Genomic DNA, 19,439 nt, shown 5'->3' with positions numbered 1-19,439 from the left:
CCACCCAGAAAAAAAATTGGTTTGTACCTACAGCCACTATAATTGTTCAATGTCCCATCTTTTAATTGCTAATATTAATTACGCATTACATCGGGATGATTTCCCATTTCCTCAGTGCCTGTTGAAATAATCATTGCTTTGTGCGCAGTTTGATCTGGAAGCAGCCTAATACTAGGGGCTTTGATTCAGAGTTGAAGAGCAGGCCAAAAGAGAGCAGATGGCAGGACTGAGCACAGAAAATGAATATTGTTTACTCCTTCAGTACGTGAAGTGAGATCTACTGAGCTAACAGAAAGAGAACAGGAAGCAGAAGGGACTTTACTCTGATCTTAGCAAAGTTTAATGTTTAGAATTTTCTTGTTCTTTGAAGCTGAAAAAGCATGGTTTTTAAAACATTCGTAATCATTGCATTGAACCCTGGGCAAAAACCATACAATTCCCCATTGTAGTCGATCTGTGTTTAATGAAATATTTACTGAAATAGATTATACCTGCTGGGCCTGAATATAAAATAAACCAATTTGTTGTGGCATCACAGCACTGTTTCCCATCATAAAACCTACCTGATCGTGCCAAGTAACAGTAGGAAGCATTTTCTCAAATAACTGGAAACACCAAGGTTTAAAGATTTTGAAGATATTTTGACAGAAAGAAAGTGGATATTATTCACTTCTGAGGCATTTTAATATTTGGTGTCATTGGTTTTCTTACTCTCCCACTTAAGACATTCAGATTATTTGCTGTTTAACACTTTCATAGCTTGCTTTCAGAAATAATTTTGTGAATTCACAAAATAGGATTTTGGTCCTAACATGATTTTACCTACAATTGTAAATTTGCTTGTGACAAAAAACAAACATACATTTCAGAATATTTAATTTCCTCTATATTCTACAATATGTAATTTTAACATTTCAAATCTTAATTAGTATAAGACATTTGTGTTGTATTACCATTTTTGCATGCATCCAGAAATTCGTTAGCCAAAAAAATCAAAATAACATGTTTTGACATTTGAAGCTGCTATATTTCTATATTGGTTACTGATGAGTTCTTTCATGTAGCTTGTAATATTAGATTGATATCTTGGAATTATACCAGATTATCCCAGGGGATCAGGAAGAAATTTCACAAGATTTATCTTCTTTGACGTTTACTCTGCAATATTCTGCTCCCTTGGGACATGAAATGAATTGGGAGCTGTATTACAGACAAATTGTAAATAAGATTGATCATGATGGGCAGAATGGTTCTGAGACCATACTTTCTAACATTCTTAACAATACAGATTTCAAAGTTATATAAAATGCATAAATCACAGGAAAGGCTATTTGTACAAAATGTCCTTGTCTATGTACCACAGGCATCACCTCCTACCCAAATCACATAACCTTATCAAAGTTAAAAATCACAAAACACCAGGTTATAATCCAACAGGTATATTTGAAAGCACTAGCTTTCAAAGCGCTGCTTCGTTGTCAGGTGTTGTTGAGCAGAATCACATCAACTTTATCAATAGAGACTTCTATTCTTGTCTTGCTCAAGTATCTATCCACCTTCACTTAATCGTCTTCTCTGCTATTCATCTCAAATACTCATTGTGGTAACAAGGTCCGGTCATGCTCCAGATAAAAGAAAAAATGTAGAATGACTACATTCTATTTATAGTCCCTTAATCTGCTCTAGTTGCAGATGGAAATATCTTCTCTACAGCTTCCTCACCTAATCCTTTCATTATATTAAATATCTGCATCAAGTCATTCTTTAATCTTCTCTTTTCTAAAGTAAGGAACCCCAAACCATTCAGTTTTTCCTGATATATATAAACTTCTAACTCAGCAATCATGCAAATGGAGTCATTTTGTATCTTCGCCACTGCCTCTGTTTCTTTGTTATGTAGAAAATCTTTAATGCTTTAAGAACGGTCAAATTTTTGTATTTATCTAACCTAATTTCTCCTATTCCACTAATAATGAATTGCAATGCTTTCCTTGTTGCAATTTGTGATGCTATTAATCTGTCTTTTCAGAGATCTTTATAGCTTTGCCCTGAGATCTCTATTCCTTGATCCATTCAGTCATTTATTTTCCAATGAATATGAGGCCACCTGAATCTCCCTGCCAAAATTCCACCACCATCTCACAAATTACATGCCTGTTCTGAAAGACAAGCATTCCTTCCCTAAACAAAGTGTCCTCGAGAAGATGGTAGTGAGCCTCCTACTTGAGTCAAGTCAAAAATGTCCACACATGAGACGGGGCATAAACAGACCATCAGGCCCATTGACCCTGCTCCACAATCCAATACCATTACAACTGACTTGGAACTTCCACTCCACCTTAGTGCTTGTTCTCCGTGTTCCGATATTCCTTGAGAATCATCCTAGTCCTAATATAGTCAACAATGAAGCATCCATAAGCCTTTGTGGTAGGAAAGGTTCACAACCATTTGAATGGAGAAATTTGTCCCCATCTCAGTCCTAGATTACAGATACTTTATCCTGAGACAATGGCCTTATGTTTTGGATGACCCAGCCTGAGAAACAATCTCCTTGTGTCTACACTGTTAAGTCCCTTCCAGAATTTGATTTTTTCAATGAGATAATCCCTAATTTTTCTAAACTCCTAAGAATATTGGCCTAATCTACTCAGCTGTCCATCAGAGGATAACCCCTCATCCCAGGGACCAATCCAGTGAATACCCACTGCATTGTCTGCAATGTAGATGTACTCTTCCTTAAATGAGGAAACCAAATTTATACACTTTGGGGAGAATCTTCCTAACCCATGAACAAAGTGGCAATTGGCATGTCAGTTGGAAAAATAGGGTGAAATTTGCAAAACTAAATTCACAGTACAAAGTAAAACAATCTGACTCTCCAACCAAGTTCTGAGCGGCGAGTCGAGAATCTCATGAGTAAGCAGTAACAGTCTGATCTGTATCAGTTTGCATGCATTAATATGCTTCAATATCTAATTTCAATTCATAGCTAATATGGTTTCACTTTACCTCCGCCCTCCCCACTCCGCCACCCTTGTTTCCCCTTTTACTTCAGACACAAAGCCAAGCAGCTTGTCGTGGTTGTCAGCAGTGATCAATCAAAGGGATGGGCATGTTGCTGCATGGCATCTTGCTATGTCAATCCCATCCTGCACCATGAGTCAGCAGTGAATGCAACAAACACACTCCATATGCATCAACTAAATGCCTATGTCTTAAAAGCTAAGGAGAGTAGCCCTCAGCGAGGTCAAGGGTAACAGCCTTTATTAAAGGATCCAGGCACGGTAAGTCAGGGGTATCATCCAACATCAATCCAGAGGCTTTTCCATGGTCAGTTCATTGCTTTGAGAGTCCAGGGTCAGGTGTCATATCACTACAGTGCAGGGACAGTGCTGCATCCAGTCCTGCAAGTCCAGTGCAAAATGCCCATGAAGTTGAGGCAAGTCAGTTAGAGCACTGTACAGGTATCGCTCAGGAATCTGGTTGATCATCAGTCAGGGCTGTCCACCTAATTTGGTCAGGAGTTGGGCTATGGTCATAGAATCATACAGAATAGATGAGGCCCTTTGGCCCACAGTGTCTGTGCCAAAACATACAACCACCTTCACTTGTCCCACTTTCCCACACTAGATCGACTGTCTTGAATGTTTTGACATTTCAAGTATTCATTCAAGGTCTTTTTAAAGATTGTGAGATTACCCAACTAAAGTCTCCTCCATGCTGCCGCAACCCTTGTCTTTCCCATCCATCCGCTCCGCCCTTCTCCCCCACCTTCATCTACCTTTTGCATTTTCAGCAACCTTCCCCAAGGTCCAACCCCATCCAATTTATCTCTTAGCCCACCCAGCCCACAAGCCTCAATCCTGATGAAGGGTTCATGCCAGACACATTGATTCTCCTGCTCCTCGCATGCTGCCTGGCCTGCTGTGCTTTTCCAGTGCCACACTCTCGACCTTCTGATCTCCAGCATCTGCAGTCCTCACTTTCTCCCATAAAGCAAAAGGTATCAAAGATACTGATGGAGCAGCATTTTTCAAAGAACTGTGACAGGATGGGGTTACTTCGGACATACTCTGGTATGCTATCAGTGGAATAAGCGCAGATCTGCACAAACACTTACCATGTGATTGACTCAGAATTGTGTAACTCGTTCACTGTCACCAGTAATTATTAAATAGTTAAGGCCATGAAGACTTCACCTTCTTTGGGACAAAAGGAGAACTCTTTGCTTTGGGCAGTTAATGAACATTCTTGATGGATTGTTAGCCATAGTAAATATGCACATATTCTGCAATATGTCTTATCTCATTAGCCACAATCTAAATCTTTGGATTCTGAGTGGCTTCTTTCTGACCTTTTTTGTATTCAGTTCAGTTAACAACTATTTGCAGTCAACTATTTATGACACAAGTCATAGTCAGAAAATGTCTTGAATATATAAGTTAGATGGAGCTCTTCTATTTCTGTTTCTATCAATTGTCTTCAGTTACAGCCTGTGAGGTGTATTCGATAGTTCATGCACATCACACTCGATGTGGAATAAGTCTGCGCACAGACCTATGGATGATGCACTACTACAATAATCGAAGTTTGTGATCGTAGTATTTTCGGATCTCCAAAGATATCTGCATTTTCTTGCTTCCTTTGAATGATGGCTGTTGAGGCCTGGTCCAGATCCTCGCTAATTTTGTTTCAAAAGTCGTCTTAGGTGTTTGTTCACCTTAAGTTAAGCAGAGTAGGAATTTTCCCACTGGAGTCACTATACCCATAAACTGTTGGAGTTCTGCAATGTTGCTGACTGGTGGAAACTTTCTTAGAGATTTCCAAGTCCTTAGTCTCCATTGCTTGGACAGTATGACGCAAAAATGTGAATTTTAAAAACTTAAATGTTAACTCTGCAACTTGTAATGTTTTCAAAACTCTGTATACTCTTCAGCCATTTTGGTTTTTTTTAAATTTAAATTCTTCTATGTGTTAACTGACACCATCCATAATTTCTAAATGTTGGACATTATCTTTTGGAAACCCTCTGGTCTGAACATGATTCCAAAAGGTTATAACAATCATGTCCATAGGCTGCTTTGAAGGTGGTTAGAAATTTGGTTTCTGCATCTGTGTGGTAATTGTCAGAATCCGCTGTTCACATCCAGCTTGGTGAAGATTATGCTGTTTCTGGTGTAGCTGGTCTCTCACTTACAGACTTCATTCAGCATTCATTCTGTTGTACATTCAATCCAGCAGTCCCACCTCTCCCCATCTTATTTATTTCGGAAAGTACGTGTGTACGTACAAAACATTCACCAAATCACCCATGTCACAAATTAAACTAATTACAAATATTACCCACCAGGGGAAGAGTAGCAATTCCAAAAATGGAGGGAGAGGATTAAATTAAAATGGATTTCAAGGGGGAAATACTACCCTCAAGACCCCGGTGATGGCCTCCTCTCTCTAAAAAGGTTTGAAGCCTGCATCCCTCCTATAATATTTTCTGATCATTCTATCCAGAGATATTAAAACTGAAGTTGCTGGAAAAGCTCAGTGGGTCTGGCAGCATCTTTAAAGAGAAATCAGATTTAACATTTTTGGGCCTGTGGATGCTCTCCACCTAAAGAGGGTGACTGGACCTGAAGCGATAACTGATTTCTCTTCGCAGATGCTGCCTGACCTGCTGAGTTTTTCCAGCAACCTCTGTTTTTGTTTCTGATTTACAGCATTCACTTTTCTTTCAAATTTTATTCAGAGATATTATTGCACACCTCTGGAACAGAGGTAAGACACTACCACAAGAGTCCTAATCACCTAGTATGGTTTTCTTTCCTCTTTTTTCTTTGTTTATCCCCCTTCAACTACCCAGAAGTGTTATTACGCACAACTGAGTAACCTTCACACCACTAAAATGTTTATATTTTCTGCAGCATCCATGATGTGTGCGTACATCTGTAAGACAAAGTGAGAGACACAACGTGCACAAATCTTTATTCAAATTTCCACCACCAGGAAGAAAGGAAATAGCCGAGTGGCCAGTGACAAGCAGTGCCCTTCACATCAAAGGGCAATGCTGTGTGATCAAACAGTGAAGGGGAGGGCAGGGACTAAATCAAAATAAAGTTGGACGGGGAAATAATGCACTCCACTCCCTGCAGCTCCTGCCTGTCCCTGTCCAACAACATCCTGGAGTTGTTCACCGCGTGCTCTGTTTCAAGGACACCTGGGCTCTAACGTAACCACAGAAGAGGGGCAGGTAGTCAGCCCTAACGACCCCTCCATGGCCCGCTGCCTGGACCTGTTTATGGCCAGTTTGGCCAGGCCCAGGAGCAAACCCATGGAGGAGGTTCTCATACCTGCCCTCCCCGCTCTGTACTGGGTGCCCGAAGATCAGGAGCGTGGGACTGCAGTGCAACCAAAAGCAGAGGGAGGTGGTTTTTAAGAAAATCAAAGAGGGAGTGCAAATGCCCACACCCAATATACACATGGTCCATGGACTCCACAGCACCACAGAACAAGCAGTTGGGCTGGGAGTCCGTGAACCACCGTACTCTGTGGTTGCAGAAGACCACTGCGTGCAGCACCCTCCACCTCAGATCCCAGAGTGAAATGGGGAGGACTCCCGCATGGAGAGCCCTCCACTGGGGATCTCCACCGCCCCGTGGCAAATGGGCATGCCAACCGTGTCTGGACGGTGGATGAGGGAAAAGAGGTTGATGGTGTGCAGCAGCAGTCTATACCGGGCACGCCTTTTTACCCCCCGGAAAAGGGAACACAATTAAAATTCTGGAGGCAGCTCAGGTTGTTGGGCACAGGGTCCCATGGGAAGTACGGGACCTTGGGGTCAATGTGAAATTCCGTCCGGGCTGGGGTGAGTGCGGACGGGATTCCACCGCACACCTGAGCATTCTCCAACTGGTGCACGTTGTCGGGTCCGAGCACCTCCGTTTTAAAAAGGTGTCAGATGGCGGTGGCCATGTACCGGACGTCTACCGCTGCCCTGCTCGCTATGTCCTGCGGCAGCGTCCAGCCCAAGCCCCCGGCACCCAGCACGTCCCCGACCCTGGTCACCCTCGCAGCCACGGCCCTCCCCTCCGACAGCCACTCAAAACCGTGAGTACGGAGGTGTGGATTCCTGAGCAACGGCTCCCTGACGACAGCCGCTACTCCTGCCGGAGGGTAGGCGCGGCATGATTCGACCATGTTCCAGATAGTGATTAGGTCCTGGTAAAAGACAAGCAGCACCTTGAGGGTGACCTCCAAACCGACACAGTCGATGAACAGGAGCTGCGTGTCGTAGTTGAGGTTACGCACCTGGCGGAAAAAATACAGTCGCCAGGGCGCACCACCTAGGAGGAGGCTCGACATAAGGTATCACTGCAAGGTCAGAAGGCGGAACATCGCGACCTGCATGCAGATGCACACCAGCGACTGACCGCCCTCCTCAATAGGGAGACTCACAACCTGCACAGCGACCCAGTGCATCTTTTTGTCCCAGAAGAAATCGACCAACATTCTCTGGATGTCAGCGACAAAGCCAGGAGGAGGGACCAAAGTGACCAGCCGGTACCACAGCATGGCAGCCACTAGCTGGTTTATGACCAGCACTCGGCTCCTGTAAGATAGCACTCAGAGCAGTCCTGTCCAGCGGCCTAGTCGAGCCGAGGCTTTGGCCTCCAGCTCCTGCCAGCTGGCCGGCCAGGATTCCTCAGCCGGGCTGAGGTAGACCCCCAGGTAGAGGAAATCCAGCTGAACCCCCGTAACTCCTCCAGCAGGGAGTCAACCCACCACAGACCGACCAGTAGTCGGTAACATTTGGCCCAGTTGATCCTGGCAGAAAACGCTACCGAGTACATGGCCTGGCACTCGCACACCCTCCCCAGGTCAGCCGGGTTGGTGAAAGTGAGGAGCACGTCGTCGGCGTAGGCCGAAAGGATCATCCCCTTGCCTGCGCTGCGCAGAACCAGCCCCGAAAACCACCTCCTCAAGAGGCGCAGGAAAGGCTCCATGCACAGGGAATACAGCTGGCCGGACAGGGGGCAGCCTTGATGCACTCCTCTCCCGAAGCGAAGGGGCGCCGCCAGGGATCCATTAACTTTAACCAGACAGACACTGCGGTGGCATACAAAAGTTGGATCCAGGCAACAAACTGCGTCCTGAATCCGAATGCCCGCAGAGTCCCGAGCAGGTACTCGTGATCGACCCTGTCGAACGCCTTCTCCTGGTTGAGAGACAGGAAGGCGCTCGGCAGACCAGCCCGTCGACAGAAATGGATCAGGTCCTGGACCAGGTGGACGTTGCCATGTATCCTGCGGCCCGGGACCATGTAGATCTGGCCTGGGTGAATCCTGTGGGCCAGGCACGCAAGCCAGGTGAGAAGACAACACCCTGGCGAAGATTTTGTAGTCCGTGCTGAGGAGGGAGACTGGACACCAGTTCTTCAAAGAACGAAGGTCCCCCTTCTTTGGCAGCAGGATGAAGACCGCCCTGCGCCAAGGGGCAGCTCTCCAGCATTTAGACACTCCCCTGGGACCTGTGCATAGTCGATCCCCAGGACGTCCCAGAATGCCCTGAAGAATGCCACAGTCAGCCTGTCCAGCCCTGGGGATTTGCCCCTCGAGAGCGCCGGTCAGCTCCTCTAAAGGTAACAGGAACGTCGAGCCTTCCAGCGTCCTCCAGGCCGAGCTGCGGCAGGTCCTCCCACAGAATTCTGCGAGCATCCTAGCTGGACAGATCCAGAGAGAACAGAGCCGTGTAATAGTTTCGGACATGGGCCCTGATATCCTCCGGACCCGAGACGAGGGACCTGTCGTCAGCCAGCAGCACAAGGAGCTGCTGATGGGTGCCACGCCTTTTTTGCAGCCAGTAGAAGAAGGGGGAACAGCGGCCCAGGTCCTGGAGGAGCTGGATCCACGATCTCACATACGCGCCCTGAGCCCCGACAAGCTGCAGGTCCCGGAGCGCGGCCTTCTCTTCGTACACCCCGCGCAGGGCCGGGTCCGCGTTGGGCTGACCGAGGCGTGACTCCAGGTCGAGCATCTCCCTCTCCAACTCCCCGATCCTGGATTTCCACCTCTTTGTCGTCCCCCTCACATACTCCTGACAGAAGACGCGGACGTGAGCCTTGCCCACGTCCCACCATAGCCTCGGCGGGGAAGCTTCCCCGCTTCCTTCTCCAGCCGGCCCAGAAACGACGAAACGAGTCCCGGAACCGCTCGTCCTCCAGCAGCTGGTTGTTAAAAGTGCCAGGACGCGGAGCCCAGCCTGGCACCGAACGGAAGGAGTTCCGCCCACACCAGGTGATGGTCCGTGCACGACACCTGCCGCGTGGAGGCCTTTGGAAAACAGGAGGCGTACGCCCGCGAAACGTACAGGCGGTCGATTCTGGACGCTCCGATCCCAGGCCTCATGAAGGTGAAGGCGATGGAGTCAGGATGGAGATTCCGCCAGACGTCCACCAGGTCAAAGGACTTGACCAAGTCCCCCAATCTCCTCCCCGACGCCGAACTCGTGCGGGCACCGCCGTGGTCCCTGTCCTCGAGGACGCAGTTAAAATCTCCCCCGAGGACGATGCACTGGTTCTCATCGATTGAAGCAATGTGAGCGGACACTTCTTCAAAGAAGCTCGCTTGCCTCAACGCGGCCAGGGGACCTTAGACATTCACCAAGTTAAGCACCGCACCCCCCCCAGCCGAACCGTCAGGTGAAGCAAACGGCCTGGCACTGGCTCCCTGACCCCCAAGATCTCCGGCTGAAAATGCGGGGCCAACAAGATAGCCACCCTGCCAGATCTGCGGGTGAGGTGACTCATGTAGACCCCCCCCCCCCACCTCACCACTCCAGGAGCCAGGTGGCTTCATCTCCCGGGGTAGTGTGGGTTTCTTGCAGGAAGCACACCGCATACCTCCCGTCCCGAGGGACCGAGAGGGTCTGGAATCTGCGCTGTGACTCCCTGCTGCCGCTGATGTTGAGGCTGGCTATAGTTGTCTCCATGTCGGAAGCATAGTGCAACCACCACCAGTAAACAGTTAACAAAGACTATATACAATGTTTACTGGGAAGACAAGAGAGGGGCACAGAAGTCCCTCGCCCTCACCAGGAGTTCTCCCAGGAAGTTCCTGACTTGCTTTCGCTCATTCACGTCAAGCCCGGGCGCCTGGTGCGCAGCGTGGGCCGACCAGTACACTCTTTCGAAGGAGCTCCAGCGGTCGAGCGCCAGTTGGGCTCTATCCCGGCGACTCCGAGTTTCCTCGACAAATTCCCGGAGTTCCTCGAGGGGGGATGAGGGGGAGATCGGTGGGGGGGCTCCTGGGACTCAAAAATGTCGCTGGAGACGGACTCCGCGTCATCCCCGGTGTCCACCACCAATCCAGAACCCTCCTCCAGGAGGTCGCCTTCGGTCACCGACCCCTTCCCCCACCGAGAGGATGGGGGCTGGTCCAGCACCGCCAACTGGCCTCAAACCTCCAGTGACCCCACCCCCAGGGTCACCGGCGGTACCTTCCTCAGCACACCCCTTCCCTGAAAGCCCTGAGTTCGGGTCGTCGGGCGGCAGAGGCTCGGGGCCCCTCTCCTCTCCCGACACCGGGACGCCCGGCTCCTCGGGGAAAAGGTCCTCCCCCAGGGCCAAGGCCCCCAGAAAAACACAGTCTGGGAGGGAGGAGCGAGGATAACACCTTCCTCCCCTCCACCGCTCGACGACCCAGCAGTGAACAAAAGGTGGTCGTCTGCACCATGGCCCGTGTTGTTATTAAAATCCTCCCCAGGGGCTGGAGGAGTTATGGCGGCAGAAGGCCCGGCTGTCGCCCGTGGGGGTTTGGGCAGGTCGGGCCATGGTGCAGGACAGTGGGGAGGCACCATTGGCTCATCCCCTGGAGAGGGGCAGTGCCACCGGCATATCTCTCACCCCTCTAAGGGCCAGTGCCTTTTCCCCAGAGCAACAGGGGGGAATTTATGGGCCTTCCCCTCCCCCGCCCGCCTTGGTGGTCATGGGGCCTGAGGTTCCCCCCCCCCCCCCCCAGCCTTTCCCAGAATACGATTGGCTGGGGGAAGGCAGGGGGCGTGGCCAGGGTAGGGAGGGTCAGCCATGTCACTTCCTGCCCCACCTCTGGTTTATCAGGTGATGGTGGGCGGGGCAGGGGCCTAGAGACACGGTTGCTGCAGGAGGTAGAACAGCGATGGTTCCCCCCAGGTTAGTCCAGGGGGTGGCTGGGTGGGGTGGGGCTTGGACTCCGGGGCAGGTGCTGAAGCCCCAGGGGTTTCTGTAATGGGGTGGGGTGGGGTCGGGGTCGGGGTCAGTGGGACCAGGATCAGATACAGGTTTGGGGGTTCGGGGGTCAGGGTTCCCGCACTGGGTCCACGCTGGCACGGCCGCAGGGGCGTTGTTGTGCCAGGGCGGGGTGGGTCGTGGGCTAGGTGAAGGGGATGGGGATGGGGTGGTCGCCCCATGTCCAGGACTGACGCGTTGCGTCTTCCTGGGCGCCTTCCGTCCGGTTGGACGCTCACCCCCCTCCCTGCCAGAGGCTGAGACATTGGTGGCCTCCGGCTTAGCCCCCGGTGCCGGGGCTTGTGCAGTTGACTTTGGGGGAGGGGGAGTGAGTGCGGCGGCGCCAACCCCAGCCATTGGTGTGGGCTGGGCAGCCTTCTGGGAGGGGTTTTTTTAATATGCCCCACTGCGCGGCACAGGTGGCACCGCACACCGTCCGCCGTCCAGAAGGCGCGATAGGCCGCGCCCTCGTGGAGGATAGTAAAAGAGCCCTCAGTGACCTCGTCCCGGGCCAGGCAAGTGAATACCTGGCATCGGAAGCAGCATATGTGCCGGAGGGCGGGGTCCTTAAGACCGAGCAGGAGCAGTTGGACCCCTGACCGGATCTCCCCCAAGGTGTTGAGATGGGGAAGAAGGAGCTCGCTGGAAATGAAGGGCGGGACATTAGAGATCATGACCTTCTGGGCCGTGACCTCCAAAGGGTCGACTGTCAAATATGTCCCACCCACAGTGAGCCCCCTCTCCACGGCCAGGTGGACCGCCTGCTCGGTCTTAAGGAAGAACACAGCCTTCCCGTACATGCGGGCCACAGCAACGATGGCCAGTGGGCCGACCACACCAGCCATGGCCTTACTGCAGGCCTCGACGGTCATGTTGGGATGGGGATAGGCCTTTGCCCCCAGGCGTTTGGTCAGGTGCTTGAAGGGGGTTGCGGTTGAGGCCGGGGTTGGGACAGCCAAGCCTAAGGCAGCGGCTACCCCGGCATAGGTGCGGCTGGGCCCCGCGACCTTCGGGCTCGCCATGCTCTGCTGGTGGATTTAGGGTGGAGGTGGGCCTTGGCAGCAGCAGTGGTGGAAGTCCTGGGGATGTGCCCAAGGCCAGTCACCCGAGGAGAGTCCCAGGTAGCAACGGTGGAAACCGGCCTCAGGCAACGGCAGCAGCAGAGGCAGGCTTCGGGCAAGTCCCAGGTAGGCCCTTGGTCACTGGTGGGGGCAGGCCTGTTGGGGAGGGTCCCCAGGCAGCCCCAAAATTGAGTCCCAGGCAGCAGCAGTGGAGGTGGGCCTCCAGCAGTGGCAGTGGTGGAGGTCCTGGGGGGGGGGATGAGGCGAGTCCCAGGCAGCGGTGGTGGAGGCAGGCCCAGGCGGGGTCCCAGAGACCAGCAGTGGGAGTGGGCCCCAGGTCAGCTGAGACACTCACTTGACCTGGACGAGGTCAGGACTCGAGGCTTCTTCTTCCTTTCCTTTCTTTCTTCACAGGCACACACTGACACTGGTCCAGCCCAAGTGATAGGGAAAACACCCGAGTGGTCCAGTGACAAAGCAGTGCCCTTCACATCAAAGAGCAATGCTGTGTGATCAAACAGTGAAGGGGAGAGCAGGGGTTAAATCAAAATAGAGTTGGAGGGGGAAACGATGCACCCCACTCCCTGCGGCGCCCACCTCTCCCTGACCAACTCCAGGGTGTCGGTGGACACCGCGTGCTCCTTCAAGGACACCCGGGCTTGAACGTAACCGCGGAAGAGGGGCAGGCAGTCGGCCCTAACGACCCCCTCCACGGCCCGCTGCCTGGACCTGTTTATGGCCAGTTTGGCCAGGCCCAGGAGCAGACCCACGAGGAGGTCTTCAGACCTGCCCTTCCTCCTCCGGACCGGGTGCCCGAAGATTAGGAGCGTGGGACTGAAGTGCAACCAAAAACAGAGGAGAAGGTTTTTTAGAAAATCAAAGAGGGAGTGCAAACGCCCACACCCAATATACATGTGGTCCACGGACTCCACAGTGCCACAGAACAAGCAGTTGGGCTGGGAGTCCGTGAACCACCACAATCTGTGGTTGCAGGGGACTGCTGTGTGCAGCACCCTCCACCCCAGATCCGAGCGAAAGGGGGAGGACACCCGCATAGAGAGCCCTCCACCAGGGATCCTCACTGGCAACTGGGCACGCCAAGGCATGTCTGGACGATGGATGAGGGAGAAGAGGTGGACGGTGTGCAGCTTCAGTCTATACAGGGCCCGTCTTTTTACCCCCTGAAAGGGTAACAAAATTAAAATTCTGGAGGCGGCTCAGGTTGTGGGACACAGGCTTCCGTGGGAAGTACGGGACCTTGGGGCCAATGTGAAATTCCGTCTGGGCTGGGGTGAGCGCGGACAGGATTCCCGCACACCTGAGCATCCTCCAACTGGTACACTACGTCAGGTCCGAGCACCACCGTTTTAAGGCGTCGGATGGCGGTGGCCACGTACCGGACGTCTACCGCTGCCCTGCTCGCTATGTCCTGCGGCAGCATCCAGCCCAGGCCCCCGGCACCCAGCACGTGCCCGACCCTGGTCACCCTTGCCGCCACAGCCCTCCTCTCCGACAGCCACTCGAACCCGCGAGTACAGAGGTGTGGATTCCTGAGCAACGGCTCCCTGATGACAGCCGGAAGGTAGGCGCGGCGCGATTCGACCATGTTCCAGACAGTGATCAGGTCCTGGTAAAAGACAGGCAATGCCTTGAGGATGACCTTGACATGGTTTATGTAAACTGCTAATCACTGATAATAATCACTCATGTAGCCCATCAAGTATTTACAAGCATGGCCCTCTGCTCCTCCTATTTTATATTTATCCAGTCAATTAATGAATCAATTAATCCCAATGACTTGCTTAATCACTTGACCCAATCAGATAGTGTCGGTTCTAATTCTTGGTGATTTACCGTGGAAAGTGATTTCCTGGTTGTCTCTGCTTTCTGTGAAAAGCTTTCTAAAGGTTTTTGTCTGGTCCTCTGCAAGCACAGACCTTTTTGAGCTTCCCATTGTTTTCAATCAACCAGCTTAACTTTAACTTTCTTGCTGGATTGGCTGATGCCTTCTTTACATCCCCTCCAATTCCTGATGAAGGGCTTATGCCCGAAACATCAATTCTCCTGCTCCTTGGATGCTGCCTGACCTACTGTACTTTTCCAGTACCACTCTTTTCAACACTGATACTTTCTTTCTGCCAGTAGATGCTCTCCACCATCTCAGGGAGATTACAAAATGCTGCTGTCCAGGCGTGTTTTAGTTCTGTGCACAAAGTGGATAGTTTAAAATGGCTCACTGCCACTTGGCTCTTGCTCAGTCTATGTGGAGCCCTCTACATTCCGGAGAGTTCCTGGCTAGTGCTTTTCGGGATCGATGTCATGAGGTAAGAATATTTATTGCCAATGGATTCTAGCCACTTAGTTAGATGACAACTGAACACAGTGCTGCTGTAAAGTATTAATGTTAATTAGTTGGAAGCTGTATGCAAAAGCATGGTAGCGTAGAGCTACACTAGTGTCTACTTCCCCGAGGTCTCATTCCCATGTGATTAGACTTCATTATGACACCGCTCCCTACTCAAATGCTTAGGAGCTAATAGCAGAAAGGTAACTCATTACTACACACCATGGTCAGTTTGACTTCAAATCCCAGATTTCCTTGGGTGGAAGCAACAATTTGGTACCTACTCTGCATCCTTTAGTACAGTATTTGACTTTCCTGTTAGAACCACATAGTTTGCTAGACGTGTGGATTATTGTCACAAACCAAGAGACATTTTAGAGGGTAGCTAAGAGTCAATCACATTGCTGAGAGTCTGGAATTACATATAATTTTCAAACGTCAAAACTAAGAGCAAGAGTAGACCCTCTGCACAGTTAGGTATGGGCAATAAATGCTGGGTGAGCTTGTGATGCCCTCATCCCCTGAATGAATAAAAATTTTTAAAACTCTGCCCTTGCTTCATTCAATGTGATCATGGGTGATCCTGTATCACTATGCTATAGTCCTGTTTAGTGCCCTTACCACTTGATGCCTTAGAAATCTAAAATAAATCTATCGCCTTCAGTGACTTGGCCTTCCCAGCCTCCTGTGGTAGAGAATTCCATGGGTTCACTCTCCTTTTAATGAAAAACATTTTTCTTCATCTCAGATCAAAATGGTCTAAAAGGTATCCTGAGACTGCACTCTGGTTCTAGTTCCCCCAACTAAGGGAAACATCCTTTCTGCATCTATTCTATTCAGCCCTACCAGAATTTTGCATGTTTCAGTCAAATCTCTTCTCATCTTTGCTGCAATCCTTTGATGGAAAGTATATCACTCTTAGACAGGGACACCAAAATCGCACAAAACTCTCCCAAGTGTGGTCTCACCAAGGCCCTATATAACTGTAGTGTGACATCCCTGCTTCTAAACTTAAATCCTATTGCAAAGAAGGTCAATATAACATTTGTTTTCCAAGTTCCTTGCTGCACCTGTCTGTCAACTCTCATTGACTGATCACCAAGAACACCCAGATGCCTTCGTACATCGGCATTTGTAAGCCTAACAAGAGAAAGAAATTGAAGATTTAAAGGATAATAGAGAATTAATTTTACAACAACAGGATAAATATTTTGATTTAAATCATCACCCTTAGTAAAACAGGCATTTTATTCTAGCTTTAGAATTGAATTTTAATTCCCTAGTCACCATTTTGAGGTTTAAACTCAGATCAGGCTACTGGAGGATAAGTTCAACAACAGAATGCTCCCATTGATCTGCATTTAGCTGTCCTCAGTATTAACCAAGTTGTTCAATTTGATACCATCCCTAGATTTTGAAATTGTGCTTCCAATTATCAAGTCCACATTGGTTATGTAAATAATTCAGACTGGTCATCTTAACACCAGTCCATGTGAATCTTCACACCCCACCATTTTCTAATCTCAGCTTCTTTTCTCTGTTTTCTGTTTCTATAGCTAAATTACTATCTATTTATCTTCCTTCCCTCTCTGCATAAAAAATTATAATCTATGGCCTCTATGCCATATCATTTTATAACAGCATGTGAATACCATTAAAGAATAGTAGCTTTTGTTTCAGTCATGTGCAATGGTTGCATTTAACATTCAGCTTATGGCAATCAGCCACTGTGATCTTTTGGCATTTTATGTATTTTGCAATTTTGCTACAGATTTTCCTAAAAAGATTTGTAATTGTTTCAAATAAAATGGACATGGAATTACGATTGGCAATTTGAGTTTTTATTTGGTTTGGAGTAGGGGTGGAGAGAAATGAAATGAAAGCCAGATTTCAAGTCCATTAAAAGTGGACTTGCAATACCTGTCCTCACCCATGTAATCAAGTTGTGAGATACACTAGAGGGCATAGTTTTAAGGTGAGAGGGGAAAGATCTAAGAAGGACTAAAGGGTTTTTTTTTCATTGCAGAGGGTGGTGTGTGTATAGAATGACCTGCTAGAGGAGGTGGTGGAGGCTGGTACAATTACATTACAACCTATCATAGTTTTCCAAGGAAAGCAACATTTTCAGGCTGTACGTCAGTAGGAAGACATTAATATACTTGTCAATGCTAACAGCCACCCTCCACAACAAGAGTGGCTTCAAATGGTATCAGTTCATAAAGTATGGTAGTGTATTATGCACTCTATAACTTGAAAGAAGTGATAATGAGTATGGCAGGGTGGGTAAATAGTCAACAGATTTATTACATATGGGGGAATCTGCTTTTGGCTACTCATCATCAATGTCACCCTGTTCCTCTATTTTCTGGTTTTTAGACTGTAGAGGGGAAAGCAGTGTTGAAATCTTTGGCCTTTTTTGAACAGAATTTTCTCTTGAACAGCTTATTTATTAACTTGTTGTGAGAAAACTGGTAACTTGTAAAACCAATGAAAAACAATTCTAAGAAACATACATGACCAAAGACACGTGCTCATAAGCGCACTAAAAATGCATTAACTCGCATAAAAATAATATCTCAGAACAAAGTTGAACACTAAGCTTGCTACTGCTTTTTTATGTCGAGCTGGATGACACATGCATGTACACTGTTTCAGTTGCCCAGCATTTACTCACATTCTGTGCCGTCTTTTCCTACTGGAGGAATACATTGTGTTAACTGGCTGCTGTAGTCCCCAGACCTTACTCTAACAGTCTGTCAGTATTCATGGCAGAGATGTTAATAATGATAGATGAAAAGGAGTGAGGAACAAGAATGAGAGACATCAATGTGCAAGCATGCACTACAGGATGTGTAACAATTGATGAGTGCTGCCTAGTTACATTGCTTCTGGGGCAGAAAAGCAAGAGCCATGTGATATCTTAAAGGACATTAACATTAGCCCAGGCGATACTGATCTGCTTCTCTATGTTTTAAATAGCTGCGCTATTATTTAGCTGACAGCACTCTTGCCTTTGCTGACCTGGCAAGGCCATAAACTTTTGACATTATAACCATGCCCAAGGGACTACTGAGGTGTCAGTCCTAGCCAGGGTTGTTGTCGTCTTCCACACAGTCTGTGCAGTAGCAAATAGTTCTTCCCAGATAAAACATAATTTTCCTAATTTATGCCAGTAGCAGTTCAGCTTCAGACTCTGAAAGACTGAATGCTTCTATTTCACAATTAATATTGAAAATACCTCTTCAGCTTACCAAATGGATACACCCTTTTAATTGAGAAATTTGGTCTAGAACCCCTGTCTGGATATCAGGCTTACTGTTGACTGAACTCTGACCTCTGCCACAGCAGGATCATGGACATAAATAGGATTGATGGATGGGGCAGCTTCCTTGGATTTTGGTGACATATCTCCTGCTCCCCCCCCCCACCTCCTCCCCTCTTCCACCCCCCGCCCCCCCCCCCCCCCCCAACTCCCCAACTTTCAACATAAACTCAGTGACCCAGGAATTATAAAACCATCAAGTTACGCATTAGTGCTGTTCATTTTTAGAACATAGACTAGTACAGCACAGAACAGGCCCTTCAGCCCACTATGTTGTTCCGACCACTGATCCTCATGTATGCACCCTCAAATTTCTGTGACCACATGCAAGTCCAGTAGTCTTTTAAATGTCCCCAATGACCTTGCTTCCACAACTGCTGCTGACAATGCATTCCATGCTCTCTCAACTCTGTGTAGAGAACTTGCCTCTGACATCCCCTCTATACTTTCCTTCAACCAACTTAAACCTATGACCCCTCTTGTTAGTTATTTCTGCCCTGGAAAATAGTCTCTGGCTATCGACTCTATCTATGCCTCTCATTATCTTGTATACCTCAATTAGGTCCCCTCTCCTCCTTTTCTCCAATGAGAAAAGTCCGAGCTCAGTCAACCTCTCTTCATAAAATAAGCCCTCCAGTCCAGGCAGCATCCTGGTAAACCTCCTCTGAACCCTCTCCAAAGCATCCACATCTTTCCTATCATAGAGCGACCAGAACTGGATGCAGTATTCCAAGTGCGGTCTAACCAAGGTTTTATAGAGCTGCAACAAGATCTCACGACTCTTAAACTCAATCCCCCTGTTAATGAAAGCCAAAATACCATATGCTTTCTTAACAACCCTGTCCACTTGGGTGGCCATTTTTAGGGATCTATGTACCTGCACACCAAGATCCCTCTGTTCCACCACACTGCCAAGAATCCAATTCTTAATGCTGTACTCAGCTTTCATATTCGACCTTCCAAAATGCATCACCTCGCATTTATCCAAATTGAACTCCATCTGCCACCTCTCAGCCAATCTCTACATCCTGTCAATGTCCCACAGCAGCCTACAACAGCCCTCTATACTGTCAACGACAACTCCAACCTTTGTGTCATCTGCAAACTTGCTGACCCATCCTTCAATCCCCTCATCCAAGTCATTAATAAAAATTACAAACAGTAGAGGCCCAAGGACAGAGCCCTGTGGAACACCACTCACCACAGACTTCCAGACAGAATATTTTCCTTCTTCTACTGCCCGCTGTCTTCTGTTGGCCAGCCAATTCTGTATCCAGACAACTACGTTCCCCTATATCCCATTCCTCCTGATCTTCTGAATGAGCCTACCATGGGGAACCTTATCAAATGTCTTGCTGAAGTCCACATACCCCACATCCACAGCTCGACCCTCATCAACTTTTCTAGTCACATCCTCAAATAACTCGATAAGGTTTGTGAGGCATGACCTGCCCCTCA

This window comes from Hemiscyllium ocellatum, chromosome 10, assembly GCF_020745735.1.
Source record: "Hemiscyllium ocellatum isolate sHemOce1 chromosome 10, sHemOce1.pat.X.cur, whole genome shotgun sequence".
Classification (NCBI taxonomy): Eukaryota; Metazoa; Chordata; class Chondrichthyes; order Orectolobiformes; family Hemiscylliidae; genus Hemiscyllium; species Hemiscyllium ocellatum.
This window is presented reverse-complemented; position numbering follows the sequence as displayed.